Below are 16,011 nucleotides of genomic sequence, written 5' to 3' on the forward strand. Positions count from 1 at the left end.
GGACCTTCCGGTCCGGTCTGATTGAGCCTTCCGGCCTCATAAATCGTTGGACCTTCCGGTCCAATCTATAATAACGCATAACATAATATCACATAGACAAGATGCATAACTCAAGCAAGCACATAAGACCTTTCGGTCACACATAAATACCACTCTAGGTGACGTATAGTGATAAGACTCACCTCGGATGATGAACAATCCCTATAAACGCTGCTGCCACGTACCGGCGTCTAACTCTGTGCCAAACCCACAATTATCCCAATTAGGAACTAATTCTCAACTCTCGCTAATTAGGTCTAAAGGTAGTCCACTAATCAGCCCATCAATGACCTAAAACCCATTGGGCCCACCAAGGCCCAATAATAAATGGGCTCTCCCGAGGCCCAAATCAAGGGCCCAAGGCATACTTATAATATTTCTATGCTCATAGTCTCTAATATGCAAGCCCAAAGAATTAGGCCCAACACTTAAGGCCCATAATAAAGTCTAGCCCAAAAGCCGACAGAGAGGTTACTGTTGGATTTGTGTCTAAGTCCATAACTATTTTGGAATGTACTTGACCCCATTATGAGCATGGTCCTTTTGGGTTGCCTTCACCATAGCAATATGTAGGATGATTTAAGGAGAGAAAGGTTTAAATATGATTTATTAATATATTATGAGAATAATATATTAAAAGAAAATCGTATTGTTTAATTAATATTAGTCAAGAATTAATTGATAATTAATTTTGTGGCTAAAAGAGATTAATTAAACTTAGGGGATTGAAGTTGTAATTATAAGATAATTATAATTGGGCTATGGATCACCTAATAATATATAGGTTGGACGAATTCTATGGGAAGCCCATTAGAAATCGTCCAAGGGATATGTTTAAGGAGTCCATGGGCTGCTTAGGGCCTAAGCAGTCAGATTAGGGTTTCTTAGTTGTAAACCCTAATAACCTACATGTATATAAAGGACCCTTAAGCCCCAAAAACGTGGACAACTGATTCTCTAGGGTTTCTAGTCATTTTTGGGCAGCATCTCTTCTTCTCCTCTTCATCCAAGTTGCATATGGTGTTTGTTACTCCATTAGAGGTGCAACACTTGAGGCACTAAGCTTTTGAAGCCAATCCAAGAAAGGAATTGATTGTTATTGCTATATAACAATCAAAGGTAATTCTATAAACCCTAATTCAGTTTATAATATGTTAGATCTGAGTTTGTTAGTCTTGGATTCAAAGCATGTACAATAGAGAAACCTAGATCCAAGCATTAGGGTTTGTATGAGCACATAGGATTGTTCTTATGCCAAAAACCCATCAGTGGTATCAGAGACTTGATTGGTTTTAGTTGTATGTGATGCTATGTTAAATTATTTACTGAAAAAACGAGTTTTTTTGCCTCTGCCCGACTCAACTCGGCGAGTCAGTATCTGGACTCGGCAAGTTGGCCCTACTCGGCGAGTCCAGGTCTGACTCGGCGAGTCAGTGCGTCAGGCAGAGGGTATTTCGGGATTTAGCTGCTGTTTTGACTTGGATTTGATGCTTAAATTGTTTTATGAAGTTAAAATCCGAATTTTATCTTAATTATATGTTTATCCTTGCCAAAACAATAGATAATTTCAAATCTTTTAAATATTGGTTGTTTATGTGATAAATATGGATTATTTAAAGTTATTTGGTAATTATCTAGTGATTGAAATAAGATTAGATCAAATATAGATAATGACTAAATTAATTATTATTTGTTATTTGATCCTTTGTGATGTGAAAAAGTTTCAATTGCATCCTTTAGGTTTTATAGTTTAAATTTGAACTTCAAAGTTTTGTTTATGAAATTTAAATAAGTTAAACCCAAATATTTTGAAATGTTTCAAAACTTGCCCTCAAGTTTTGGAATTTAAAATTTGATTAAAAGTTTAATTTTGAATTGTTAAATTTTAAAACTCTAATAATTTGAAAAAGTTCAAATCACACCCTTATGGTTTTATTAATTAATTAAAGTGTGTAATTAAAAGTGATTTAATAAACCCATAAAGTTTTGGTTGACATTTAATTAAATTAAAGGTATAATTTACTAAGATAAACCACCTAGTATTTTAAAAGTGTAAAATACACCCTATACTATATATAACATTAAAAGTCTAATATTATATATATATATATATATATATATATATATATATATATATATATATATGTATGTATGAGTAAACAGTCAGTCTTACCGTTAGTAGGCCTCATTCACGAAGCTGGTCTATAAGGGGTGTTTAAGGAAGTTGCCTATAAAATGGCGATTGAATGGGTATCCACTCTTACCCACCGCACTCTTGACTAGTGGAGGGTCGTTAGCCGAATGGGTAGGATAGGACAAAAACCTTCCATTATAAGTATAATGAAGTACAAAGTAACTAAATGCTTATACAAATTCCCAAATCATAGTTACTTTAGGCAAAATGTGAATTGTATGCTAACCCATGGAATTACACTTCGTACCCCTGTCAAACGTTAGTGGAGCGTGTGTGGTTAACCGACACACTAATTTGGGGATGACATTAGTGGTGAAGGGTGGCTCGATGCTTATCATAGATCAATGGAGCGTGTGTGGCTAACCGACACATTGATTAGGTGATAGTAGCATTGGGCGCACCACGTGATTCGTATGGTTATTCACACCTTGTTTGTGATCCTCGGCATCCTAGTCACAAATAGTAGGGCATAATCGAGATTAAACATGCCATTTAAAATTTCAATGAATCTCAAAAGATCTAGGAGTTTCAATTCATTTAAAACTTAAACTTCTTTTAGTTTTTCATGGTGGAAATTGGTAAATCCTCATTTACCTACCTTCAAATATTCTGCAACTAGATTACGACATCCCTCTTCTAGGTTGTAGAGTATTGTGTTGGATCCTAGCTTGATGTTTCATTTGGGTGTTGCATCAAGAATTCTAATCAACTTAACTTGAATTTTCTCCCGTTTTGTAGATGTCTACATCTTACAATGGTCTTCCCAAATCCTTTGGAACAAGCATTCCAAATGAAGATGACGTTCCGAGATACGATCAAGGAAATGAGAGTCATGCTTCACTTCCTCCACCTCCTCCAATTGTTCTCCCTGACCCACAAGTTCAAAGGCTTGAAAAGTTCAAGCTCACTCAAGCCCTTTTGGCAAGTAAACACAAAGATGGGAAACCTGTGTGTGCACACGTCTTAGGGATGAAGTCACACATTGATAGGTTAAGCATGTTGGGTGTCGAGATTTCAAGCGAGTTGGCTGTTGACTGGGTTCTTCAGTCATTTCCTGAATCATATAGTGAGTTCGTTAGAGAGTACTATATGATGGACCACGACGTGACCCTAATTGATCTCACCTATTTTCTTATAGCTGCTGAATCGGCAATGATTTGGCGTGCTGGTCAAGCAAATTTGTTTAGTGAATCAAGCTCCCAAACTTCAATGGACACTGGCAACATTGGAAGTCTAGAAAGAACTAAGTCTGTGATTGTCCGATGTGTTGTGCCAAAGGAGTCCATTTTCTTTTATTGCCAAGAGAAGGGGCATTGGAGATGAAGCTGCCCTAACTACCTGAGAGATCTAAGAGATGGGAGAGTCAAAATGTATGGCTCTGCTTAAGGTAAAATCCATTAACTAACTCTTTTAAGTTCCTATTCTAGATTCTGAATACATGATGTGATAAGATTACATTTTGATGTTTTGTAGGATCGAAGAAAAGAGAGGAAGCTTGAGGGAAGAAGTGAGCTGAATCTAATCATGAAGAAATGGATTTCGATCGCATTACTTGAAGAATGGATTCTTGAGCTACTACTTGGAGTTAGAATAGATTGTTAAGAAATATGTAATAACATAGTTTTTTCAATTGAATTGCATTGTAAGGACAAACTTTTTTCCGCAATAAAATGAATTTTGATTTTATCTTATTTATTTATCCTTGCGATGGCATGTATGAAAAAATTGATGTTTGAATGTTTCTATTATTAGCAACAATGGATTTGATTCTTAATTATATTATTTGTGGAAATGTCGAAAGTCTACCAAATAGGGAGAATTGCTCATCGCCCAAGTTTCAATTGGAGAGAAACTTGGAATCTTGCAATGTGTATTGTATGATGAATGAAAAACTTTCACATTTGGGAAACTTAGACTAATTCTTTGACAAAGTGTCAATTGAAGGACTAGGAGATCAAGTACACTAGGTTGTGCGTTGATCAAGTCCACCACAAGAGTGACAAAGATATTCGTCATGATTTACTAAAGTTTAGTAAATATGATTATACTTATAAAATTAAGTGGAATTCTAAGTTGATAGAAAGAGTTTCAATGAATAGTAGAACGAATAATGAAGAATCAAGTAGGCAGAAAGATAAAAGTTTCTCTTTTCTAAGAAGAAGGGAGAGTACCTTTTACTGTGTTTTATGATAAGTCTTAAAGATTAAGAACCGTGTCTCAATAGACCCTCTAAGTGAGTCTTAGTTCAATTGCATGTCTAAGAATAGGTATCAAGTATTGTAGAAATGGTTAAATCAATAAGTCAACTATACTTCGTTCCAATATCAAGTCTTAGAGTCAAGATTGTGACATTGAGTGAAAAGTCTTAAGTAGGTTTATAACACTCATAAAATGTGGAATTTGGAAAAGTTTTCTTATTCTTGCACATTTGAAATTGGTAAGTTGTGCTGTCTTGGATAAGACAAAGACCAACTAGGACCAATTGTGTGAAGTGTTTTGTCTTGATAAGAACTACACTAACTCTTGAATATTTGGTTTGTCAAGAAATGTTTCTTGACAAGAGAATCTTATATGTCAAAGAGTCAGTGGGAGTCTTAATGGTCTTGAAAGGTTTCAAGAACAAGTCAAGAATAAACCTTATCGATCATCACTAGCACACGACTTGAGGTTTACAACCTATCATGCTGACATTATTTTGTTTCTGTGCCATTCCAATTGAGTTAATTGTGTATGTGAGTTCTATGAGTTCTCATTTGAATGCATTCTAGAGCCTTAGTCGATGAAAAGTACATTGATATGTAAGGACAAGTTACTAATCTACTTGGAAGACATGGTGGGCACTCGTGTTACCATAAGGCAAGAAATCAAGATTAAGAAAGTTCAGTCCATATGAGTTTGGATTTGTTGCAAACCTTGGTTTTGGCAAATTCACATGGATATGAACTCATATACCATAAAATCTAAGTGTCATAAGATTCCCTCCTTCATGAAAATGACTGTGAGGAAATGCTTTCACTAAGAGAGATTTTAAGAAGATAGCTATGTGAAAATTATATTCTCAAATTCGATTATGGTTACGACATCCCTTTCCATAGTTCGAATTGTGAGATTTGGCAATTAGTTTGAACATTTGGAACTTAGTAACATAAGTTCTGAATTGTTTAAACACACATATGAGCTATCTAAGGCAAAGGTGTATAAGTTTAAGAAGCTTAGATAAAGGCTTATCGAAGCATTTGGTATTAGAAATATGAATTTCAGAAATTCAATAGGCATTGTTTTCTGGAAGTTCATTTGTTTTCTGAATACATGTCAAAGCTAGTGGGAGCATAAATGTTATGCTTATATGATAATCATCATGATAGTGGGAGCATAAGTGTTATGGTTGTATGATTATTATGGCGAGTATTGCAAGTTAGCAATATTAATTATAGAAAAACAAAGATTCCATTTGCAAAGTTGCATGGGTTGAAAAGTTGTTTTGCTATAATTAAGGGAGAGAATATTATACCCCGTTTCAAAATCTAAAGCTTAGATTATGAAATTTTAATATTTTCAGTCAAAGGATACATTGTGTGTTCTTAAAATTCGATTATGATTACGGCATCCCTCTTCATAGTTCGAATTGTGAGAACATGACACATAAAATATTATGGCAAAAGATTGGTAAAGTATCATATCTTTATGTAAGACATTATGCATCGTGTCCCATACGCTTCGGGTATAGGATCGATTGTAAATGCTATAGTATTTTACCATTCTAAAATTTTCCAAATGTCTAGCGCATTAAGAGGGAAAAAGGACTAGAATTGGTTTTGACTAAAATAATTAAACAACTATCAAAGGACGATCCAAAGTTCGTTAAGGAATGGTCGCTTGTGAGTAGTTGGAAGTATGGTATTGGATGGACCATATCGACATTATTATGAATAGATAAGATTCTATTAAGAATGAGTTGTCATATGGCAAATGTGGAAATATTTCCATATTGGGAGTTGGATATTGAGAGTCTATGCCTAGATTAGAAACTTTTATGCAAGAAGGATGTTCAAAGGAATGTACTTTGAATGTGAGACTTCACATCTATGGAATTGTCTTGTAACAATTTCTAAGAAAGTACTTTGTAATTTCATTAGCTAAGTCCTGGTGACTTTTGTGCTATGATTTTGCAAAGGGATCGTTGCATAAAATGTTAGAATCTAGCATATTCTAGTAGTGGCAAGAACCTTGTGTTCTTACACTAATAATTAGGATTAAGGAATTGTGAAATGAGCATCATTGGAAACGTTTCAGTTGATCTATTTCACAAAGCATGGACCATAGGAAACAAAGTGTGCATGTTTAGAGCATGGGACAATTGTTGGTGTAATTCAAGTAGTAAGTTGATTATCCGAAACATTAAATGATAAATAATGAGTAATCAATATGGTGGATAAATAGAAGTGTTTTATTTACTCTCACAAGTTTGGGGCCATATAGGATTAAGTATTATTATTATGTTTCAATTTGCATGTTTTGACTTCCAGAATAACTAAGTTATTCAAACATCCACAATCGGTTATACGTTGGGAGTAGGTATGAAGAAAGACTGTCATGAATCTGTCTGTAGATTTTTTGAAGTGTTTAGACATGGCACAAGTTTGCTGCAGAATTCATGAGTGCTTTGATAAGATTAGAGTATTGGATTAAACCCACGCTCACTTGGATCACTTCGTGGATTTATCACGAGTGATTAGTGAGACGATAATATTGTATATTCTTGAAACCAAGACATGTGAGTTGTTATTTGTTGGTCGGTTACACATTGATAATAAGTAAACACACCAGTAACTTGGTGTTATAAAACTTATTGTTGTGTATGATTCGATCAATAAATGCAAGCGAGCATCTGAGTCGAAGTTTATCCATTCCTTTTACCCAAAGTGGGATAAAAGCGATATATGTGGGCCTCTCGATGATTTAGTGATGACACCTAAGCGCTTGGCCAAGCTGGGACTAAGTTGATGTGTTCAATTGTAGTCTGTTGTCAGTTGTCATAAATCGGAAGTCGGGAAACAGTATAGAGAGAATGATTGAAATTCATGTCTTATGTATATACGATATCTTGAGAATGGAGGAATATATATTCCCTTATCTAGAGGACACGCTATCTGATAAGATCAGAGTTGATAGCGGTTTTTGAAAGTTACGATTGTTGATCAGGTTCTGAAGTCATACGGAAATAGTTATTAGACTTATCCAAGTGGGAGACTGTTGGATTTGTGTCTAAGTCCATAACTATTTTGGTATGTACTTGACCCGATTATGAGCATGGTCCTTTTGGGTTGCCTTCACCATAGCAATATGTAGGATGATTTAAGGAGATAAAGGTTTAAATATGATTTATTAATATATTATGAGAGTAATATATTAAAGGAGAAATCATATTGTTTAATTAATATTAGTCAAGAATTAATTGATAATTAATTTTGTGGCTAAAAGAGATTAATTAAACTTAGGGGACTGAAGTTGTAATTATAAGATAATTATAATTGGGCTATGGATCACCTAATAATATATAGGTTGGACGAATTCTATGGGAAGCCCATTAGAAATCGTCCAAGGGATATGTTTAAGGAGTCCATGGGCTGCTTAGGGCCTAAGCAGTCAGATTAGGGTTTCCTAGTTGTAAACCCTAATAGCCTACATGTATATAAAGGACCCTTAAGCCCAAAAACGCGGACAACTGATTCTCTAGGGTTTCTAGTCATTTTTGGGTAGCCTCTCTTCTTCTCCTCTTCATCCAAGTTGCATATGGTGTTTGTGACTCCATTAGAGGTGCAACACTTGAGGCACTAAGCTTTTGAAGCCAATCCAAGAAAGGAATTGATTGTTATTGCTATATAACAATCAAAGGTAATTCTATAAACCCTAATTCAGTTTATAATATGTTAGATCTGAGTTTGATAGTCTTGGATTCAAAGCATGTACAATAGAGAAACCTAGATCCAAGCATTAGGGTTTGTATGAGCACATAGGATTGTTCTTATGCCAAAAACCCATCAGTTACGTGGGGCGTACCTCCATTGGTACGCTCATCGTACCCAAGTATACACAAATCTAATCGGGGACCTTAACCCAGTACGCGGGGCGTACTAGAATTATGATGGCTATACGCTCAGTTTTGTTTAGTCCATTTTCTTGGTCTTAACCTGTTAAGACCTTAGCTCATTTCTCAGATCTGGGCTTCCTAGTAGCTCTTACTCCATAAAGTCAGGGACTTTAAGCCTTTGCATGGCTGATGTGGTCACAACCACATAAAACACTCATTCTCTTTTCTCACTAAGCTCTTATCTCATGCGTGAATTGATTCTAACATCCAATATCTCATTTTTATGAAACTACTCCGTCAAAAACATTCAAAAGGACAGATAATGGGCTATGGAGTTTATCAAATCATAAAGCTTCAAGCTTTGGGACCAAAAACCATAAAATGAACCATACTATGCACAACTCAAAAAGGAATATGAAAGATTTGAGCTTTATATCTTTCAATGATGCTTCATCCCCATAAAAGCTCAGATCCATAGCCTGGACTCCAACTCCTTTCCCTTCAAGGATCCTTCTTCACTTCCAAGGACTCACAAGGTCATCCCAAGGGCTCTTATGCACTCACAAGCTCTTATGGACAAAGGATTAGGGTTTTGGAGGGTTTTTTCCTTGAGAAAAGTGGTAAGGAATGAGGCCATCTCATTCCTTATATAGGGTCACTTAAAATATTAGGGTTTCCACACTGTGCCTAGTACGCCTAACATACCCTCTGGTACGCCCAGCATACTAGGTGGCTCTTGCTTAAGGATCATGCACATTCGTACGCTAAGCATACACATATGTACACCCATCGTACTCTGCTGCCACATTTCTCAACTTAGGGGCTTATATTTCCAAATCTTCAAACTTCCATAGCTTCTTTCAATACAACGCTGATTCCAAAGGTCCTCATACATGCGTAAAGGTGACGAGATGCCCTACGCTTCTCGCAACTCGTAGCAACCCCGATGCTTCCTCCTGCCCGGGTTGCAACCCACTAACTCTTATCACAGATGATCCAGAACAGGATGTTAAAGTCACCCGAGCTTTTTTTTTTTTTTTTTTTTTTTTTTTTTTTTTTTGTTGTTTGCAAATGCTTTTCAAAGCTACTATCTAGAAACTAACTTTGAAGGTTAGCATCTGATTTCCTTTTAATTTTGTTAATCGGAATGTCTGTACTTGGTAGGTTTTATAGGTGTTCGATTTTATGTATAGATAAAGTAGTTTTATGTATCAATTAATCAAAATTGGTATTTTGTGTGTTTTCTTGCTGCGCCTTTTTTTTTGTGCTCTAAAAAACAAGTGAAGTTGGTTAATTTAGAAAAAAAATGTGATTTTAGACAATCTATCGTGTATTAAATCATAATTGATCATTGATGTTTTTAACTTTTACAGTCTTATTTCTCCTCCTACTCCCACTGTCAAATATAATATTTTTGCAATTGTTGATCATACCCCACTTCAAAGTATTGGATGGTAACCCTTTATTCTAGGTGTGGAATTTTAATTTACATTTTTTCCATCGAATTCATTTATCATTCCCTGTTCATCTCTTGTTTCTATTTGGATAGTATCATGTAAATTTAATAGGGCAATTGTTTTTTTAGATTTATATTTGTTTCCAACAAAATGAAATTTTAGATTATTGTATTGTTTCTTAGAAAAATATAATGTTATTGATGATATTTTTCTGTTTGGACGTCCTTAAAGACAAACCATTTGATAAATTCCACCCTTATTGAACATCAAATTAGGAACCTGTACCTTTTCTTGTGTTAACCTGCACAATATTTTGACTAATTACCAATTGAGCTTCATCCAATATGTCACAACTATAGTACATATCAGGAACCGCCTCATGACTATTTCAATCGATTCAAAGTGGCCTAAAACGATAATCTAATTTGTAAACTAATATTGGATAGTATCATTTGTAACTTTATTTCTTGTAACTCTTTACATCTGTGGTATCCTGTCAACTTCTTTGTACATCTAACATTTGTTTTTGATGATAAAAGAATCTACTCCGAAGTTATGACTCGTCTTAAAATGAATAGACGAAAAAGAACAAATAAATTTGCTGCATTTAGTACATTGTGGATTGAGATAATAAGTTTAGTAAATTGGTATTTTTCATATAGTGAGTACTATTATTTCCATACGTATTTATTTGTGTCAAAGTAGACCTCGCTACAAGATGCTACACCCACAAAGAGAAGAATATATGCAAAGATTAGTATATGAAAGTGACGAGGCTTGTCAACAACAACTAAGAATGAATAGGGTTGCATTTACTAAGCTGTGTCACATGGTTGAGATCATTGGGAAGTGAAAGGCATATAGGTATCTCCAAATCGACGAACAAGTGGCTATATTTTTGTTTATTTTGGCTCACCATGTAAAAAACCGTGTGGCAAAGTTCCAATTTTGTAGATTGGGTTAGACAATTAGTAAACATTTTAATAATGTAGTGAATGCTATTATTCAATTGGAAAAAGAATTGCTTAAGAAACCTGAGCCTATATCAGAAACTTCAACAGATGAACGATGGAAATGGTTCAAGGTATTTTATTTGCTAGACTCAAGTTTATATTTGTAAATTATTAATAGTTAGTATAGTAACTCTCATACATAATTAATTTTGGTTGTAGGGATATTTAGGAGTAATAGATGGGACACATATAAGTGTACATGTACTAGAGAAAGACAAACCAAGATACAGGAATTGAAAAGGAGAAATAACAAAAAATGTCCTTGCTACTTGCACTCTTGATATGCAATTCATTTACGTATTACCAGGCTGGGAAGGATCTGCTGCCAATGGTAGAATACTATGTAGTGCAACGCTTCGAGAAAATGGGTTACAAGTAGCTAAAGGTAACTATTATCTTGTTGATGCCGAATATACTAATGGTGAAGGCTTCCTTACACCATTTAGAGGTCAAAGATATCATTTGAATACTTGGTTGAATGGACATCGACCAGAAAAGGCTGAAGAATATTTTAACATGAAACACTCATCGAAAAGGAATGTCATAGAACGTTGCTTTGGAGTATTAAAAAAAGATGGGCTATACTTAGAAGTCCATCATTCTATCCCATTTAGTCACAAAGTAAGATAATTCTTGCTTGTTTTCTTCTACATAACTTCATACGAAAAGAATTGCCTTATGATCCACTTGACGATGATGAAGTTATTGAAACAAACAATGATGACGATGATGCAGATCTTGGATCACAAGTCAAGCATATAACAACGGGAACATCAAATGAATGGAAAAGTTTTAGAGATAACATGGCTACCTCAATGTTTAATTCATGGAGATCTAGGCATAACTGATTTATGTTGTTCTTTTAATTACATTTTGATAGATTTATTTTGGAATTTATGGTTTCAGTTATGCTTTGTTTACTCATGGCTTCTTATATATCTAATATTTGTTCTTTTACTTCTTTATATATCATTTTTGTTACGTGTTTAAGGTATGCAGTCACAAACTCATGGTGAAAGGGGTCCTGGAAAGAATAAAAGGAAGTTGAATGAGATAGAAGATGCAAAACTTATTGAATCTATGGTTGATATACTCAATTCAGGTTCTCACTTTAAAGTAGAAAGTGGTATTAAGCCTGGGTTCTTTGGTGTAGTGGAAACTCGACTCGTGGTCTCCCTTCCCAACTCGGGAATAAAAGCAAAGCCACATATAAAATCACGCATAAAAACATTGAAGAGAGATCGGTCTGTTGTGCATGATATGATGTCATGGAACAACACAAATGGTTTTGGATGGGATGACCAAAATAATATGCTTGAAGCTCCTCAATCTGTTTGGCAAGCTTATGCTCAGGTAATGTTTTTAATTGAATACCTGATATTATTTTATAATAAGTATTTTTCAGCATAATTTATTATTTATTTAACTTCAGATGTTTTTTTCTAGGTACATAAGAATGCATCAAAATGGAGAGGTAAGAAATTTCCTCATTATTGGGACCTTTGTATTGTATTTGGAAAGGATCGTGCAAATGGAAGAGATGCTCAAACAGCTGCTGATATTGTATCTGAGATAAATAACAAACAAGAAGAAAATATTGATTACATGCAAGGAACTTGAGATAGATTAGAGGATATATATGTTGATGCTCCACTGAATAATGCTACATATGCTCCTACTAGATAAGAATCAAGTACACTACGAAAGAGAAGAAGAAACAATAGTTGGGATCTTTTAATGAATAGTTTAAAAGAGTCGGCAAATATTATTGGTTCAAAGATTGATAATGCAACAAATATCTTTAATGCAGTTCTTGGAATCGAGAGGGATAGAGAAGACCTACATAAAAAACTTAATGTTGAGATGAAAAAATTAGTTGGTTTAACTGTTCATGACTGTAACAAGGTTGTTCGTATGCTTTTAAAAAATGATGAGTTGATGGTAATATTTTTGACTGATGAGTAAAGAGTTTGCTTGATGATGATGTCTGATGTTATTTATATGGATTTTTTTTTCTGAAGTTGCAATTTTTTAAGTTATGAACATTACGGTCAAATCATTTTTTGATAAAGTTGAGTAGACATTGATATGTTTTGATGAGTTAAGTTCTTTTAGAGTTTTTATAATAAATAATTTTTCATATTTATATAAAGCATTTTATGTCTATGTTATAGTTTTCGTTGTTTGTTCAGTTAATATATCTTTATTACAATAGAAACTATAATTTTTTACTACATAATGCTAAAAATATTGAATTTTATGTTGTAGGGGTATTTTTTGTCATTATTAAGTATTTTTATTCCATTCCTTTCTCTGTGTGTTCATACCAAACAATATGAGTGAATGAATCATTCCACTCCTTAAGTGTAACCAAACGTGACAATGGAATGGTAATGTATCATTCCTTTACCTTGTCCATTCCATTACTTGATCCATTCTATTCATTTGCTTTTCTATTACGTCCAACCAAACGTGCTCTATGAGAATTACATATGGAAGAACTTGATGTGTCACTGTGATATAAACTAACAAACCACCCAACTATTGGTAAGAAGATGGATCACTAAATGAGGTACCACACTTTGGAACTAAGCTGAGTATTGGGCTCAAGAGGTATAGAGGCTACATTGTATGGATGAAACTTGAAATTTATGTCACTCTCTCGATTACTCTTTATCATGGAGCACTTAACTTTTGGGCTTTTTGATATCATGATATTTGGTACTCTAGTCATCCTGTTCTCAAACTTCATAACTTAACAATTCCCCCCTACTACAAGAAAAACGAGTATTAGCGGCGAGAAAAATCTTCGCTAAAATTGAGCTTTATCGCCGCTAAAGGTAATAGCGGTGACATGTCGCCGCTAAAGAGTCGCTGGTACTACCCGTCACTATTGCTTAATGTTGCCGCTAAAGCTATCTATCGCCACTAATATTATGCCGTCAATAATAACTGTTATCATTAGTAATAGGTTGTTGCCGGTAATAAACGTGTATCACTGGTAATAGTCATTTTAATTTTCTTAATCCTACCCTTTTTGGTTGCAGAAAAACCCATAATTAATGAAAATAATTGTCGAAAACACGAAAAGATTATATGAAGAAAAAATTACATAAAAAGCCAACTAAGTATCAAAGTGTTATAATTCCATACAAATACCAAAATAAACAACAAACGTGTTATAAAGTTATGTCATAATAAGTCTAACACAATAGAAACTAATCTGACAAACCATATTTGGTCTCCTGGTTTCCTTCTTGATCATCACTTAGTGGTTTCCCCAAATGAAAAAAAACATAAAGTTCCTCCCTATACACTGGGTCATTGAACATTGCACAAAATTTTTCCAAATACATAATAAATAACAACATATATAAACTTATAAGTGAAAGTATCAACATAAACAAAAACTACCAAAGTACATTGCTATTTTTTGCACTTAAATATAAGAAATAACAAAAGTACATTGCTATTTCTTGCGCTTGGGACATAAACACAATTACCAAAACAACATGTATTTATTGATGCCAAAGTACATTGCTATTTTTAACTTGGGACAAAAACCAAAGCACATTGCTATTTCTTGCACTTGGAATATAAACATAATTATTAACATTACAAAATCAACATGCATTTATTGATTGTATATATATATATATATATATATATATATATATATATATATATATATATAATATATATATATATATCCATACATAATTTACAAGTGCCTATTGCAACAAAGTCCTAATTTTAAAACACTATTTTAAGAGGTACAACCTGAATGCATGAATGCTAAAGTGGTGAACTCTACGAAGAAATAAATCATATGGATAACAAAGTGTGCCGTTGATCTGCTACAACCATCCAACGATGTAAAATGAAAGCGCACAGATCGCCCCATTGTTGTTCATCTACGTTTCTGCTTATAACCCCTCCTCAAACACATCTCCATTTCCAGTAGTATCGAAACAAAAACTCACAACCGACACTAACACCTCTTACCCTATCCACCTACAAATTTTTCTTTTTTCATCTCTCAATCATCTTGCCCCATTCAAAATTTGCAACATCAGCTGCATCAATACCAGTCGGCTCCTCCCTAACCTGCCATTAAGAACCACCACCACCTATTCCACTCCCGTTCTCATGCCGGAGAGCTTCTCTCCCGTCGCCGCTATAGATCTTGTCAAAACCCTAGATCTAAAAGTTGAATTGCTACTACAAAACAAACCCATCCTAAGGTTAGTGGGTTTGGTTTAGTTTCTACCGGTTCTATTAGGTTTAGATTTCTTTTTGATTTCACATTTTATTTTTTTTATACTAATTTATGCTCATACATATATGATTCCTAAAAGTTGTTTTTATGTTCTTGCAGATTCATTTTTACTCATTTGTGTTTTCAAATGTTATATTTTACTTGCTTTTTCATACAATTTTTTGTGATTTTTAGGTCCCAATTTTGACAAAGGCTTAGCTTTGTTCATAATTTTGGTCATCTAACCAATAGAAGAAGTTTAGCTTAGATTTACGGGGTACATACTGATCGCTAGGAGCTTCCTGGAAATTTCAAGATGTTGGAAAAAGATGTGTGTACACCCCTGATGTTTTGACATATCTGACTGTATGCTTCATTGGTGATGAAGTTTTTGGTTCTATTCCTTTGGTGTACCGTTTGTAACACCTATATATAGAATGCAAAAGAGTTTTAATTTGATAAGCGAGGATGAAATCCACACATTAGAAAAGGAGTTGTCACAAAGCCACACATATGTTGATTTTTGTCACAATGATTTACATTATGGAAATATCATCCTTTATGTCATGTTTGATTCTTCATTGATTGATTTTTTATCTTGTAAACCAAGTAAGACTTAATTGTTTCTTTAAATCTTATCTTTTTAAACACTTTTTTGTGGTTAAATGGTTTTATTTGCATTTGGATCGCCACCTTATCGAGAGTAGTTATGGTGTTGTAAATAACTATTAATCTTTTCACCATGACAATGGATGGAATTGTATAAGTATAGTCTATAAGGAATAATTTGAATTTCTTGATTTATTTCAAGGAAATATGTAAGAAATTGTAAATATGTTTTCATTTATTTGTTTGTACTAGCAACAGGGAAAACATGAGATGATTGAATTTATGATGACATTCTATCACTAGAATTGTCGAAAATATAAGAAGCATGGGCGGATTTAAACAGACAAATG

At 34.0% G+C, this 16,011-nt stretch overlaps 2 pseudogenes; both read left to right on the top strand.

The window, feature by feature from the left end:
* Positions 1-10,336: 10,336 nt before the first annotated feature.
* On the top strand, positions 10,337-11,642 carry LOC145009108 (uncharacterized; annotated as a pseudogene).
* Positions 11,643-11,787: 145 nt separating this feature from the next.
* Positions 11,788-12,759, top strand: LOC145009715 (uncharacterized; annotated as a pseudogene).
* The last annotated feature ends 3,252 nt before the right edge of the window (positions 12,760-16,011 follow it).

The sequence above is a fragment of the Lactuca saligna genome, chromosome 8 (genome assembly GCF_052625555.1).
Source record: "Lactuca saligna cultivar CGN05327 chromosome 8, ASM5262555v1, whole genome shotgun sequence".
In the NCBI taxonomy this organism is placed as follows: Eukaryota; Viridiplantae; Streptophyta; class Magnoliopsida; order Asterales; family Asteraceae; genus Lactuca; species Lactuca saligna.